The sequence below is a fragment of the Nannospalax galili genome, unplaced genomic scaffold, assembly GCF_000622305.1.
Source record: "Nannospalax galili isolate Female #2095 unplaced genomic scaffold, S.galili_v1.0 scaffold140, whole genome shotgun sequence".
In the NCBI taxonomy this organism is placed as follows: Eukaryota; Metazoa; Chordata; class Mammalia; order Rodentia; family Spalacidae; genus Nannospalax; species Nannospalax galili.
The window spans coordinates 13,141,285-13,142,641 of record NW_008352267.1 but is presented as its reverse complement, the minus strand read 5'-3'; positions in this window follow the sequence as shown (position 1 = coordinate 13,142,641).

Sequence of the window (1,357 nt, the reverse complement as noted above, 5' to 3'; positions counted from 1 at the left end):
GCAAATACCTTACGTCAAAAATTTCATATTCCCAGAGAGCAAGCACGACGGATAGTTTTACAGTGTAAGAAGTGTGTTCTGAGTCTTCCCTCTCACTCAATTGGTGTTAATCCCCGTGGACTGAAGCCTGGAGCTCTTTGGCAGATGGATGTTACTCACCTACCTGAATTTGGCATCTTAAAATATATTCATGTGTCTGTTGATACATATTCAGGTGTAATTTATGCTTCTGCTCAACCAGGTGAAACAGCTGCTCATGTAATATCCCATTGCTTACAAGCTTTTGCAGCTTGGGGCCCACCATTGCACATCAAAACTGACAATGGGCCGGCATATACATCTTCTAAGTTCAAAGCCTTTTGTGCAGCCTTTGATATACAGCACTCTACTGGACTGCCATACAATCCCCAGGGGCAGGGTATAGTAGAGAGAGCAAATGCAACTTTAAAGATCTGTCTCATAAAACAAAAAGGGGGAATAAGCAGTCAATATAGATCGCCTAAAGATAAATTAAATGTTGCACTATTTATACTCAATTTTTAAAATTTGAATGCAGGTGGTCTCTCCGCAGCAGACAGGCATCAGATCTCAGGGCAGCAGAATCCAGTGCAGGTTTATTGGAAAGATGTCCTTTCAGGACAGTGGTACGGCCCCTCCCCAGCCATAGCCTGGACAAGAGCCTGGTCCCCAATACAAACCTAGCTGTGGGAGACCTGATCAGTACTATTGTCCACGGTGGGGGTGTGAAACCACTGGCCAGGCCTTCTGGCTGACTAATGCCCGTGGAGATTATATCACTATCACACGGGACCAAGCAAGCCCTCCATGTGAAACGACTAGGGGGCCTAAGCCCCGCATCTGCAATCCCTTGTTCATTAAATTTACTGAGGCAGGAAAGAAGTTTTCTGGTTGGGAGGGCATCAACACCTAGGGCTTACGATTGTATCTCGAGAGAGTTTCGGGTCATCCTGGAATTTTGTTTACAATTACCAGGTGCCAAATGCCCCTTGCCACAGCAATAGGACCCAATTCTTGCGCAATAAAGTTGGTAGAAGCTTGAACCCTGCCTTGGTGTCCGTTTTGTCCTTGCCTCAACTCTGCTGGTCGGAGTCACGGTTAGCGGCAACCAAGCAGCCTTTTATGCCCTTTTCTCTAATCCACTATTACCAGCGGTCTCTAGATTTTATTAAGATTATAAATCAGGCTTATGACCTTTTCAATGCAACCAACCCTGGGCTAGCTGAATCTTGCTGGCTTTGTTACACTGTGACTCCTCCTTACTTAGAGGGGATTGCCACCTCTGGCCCCTATGAAATTTCTCATAATTCCTCCAAATGTGCATGGGGCACTGTGCCAA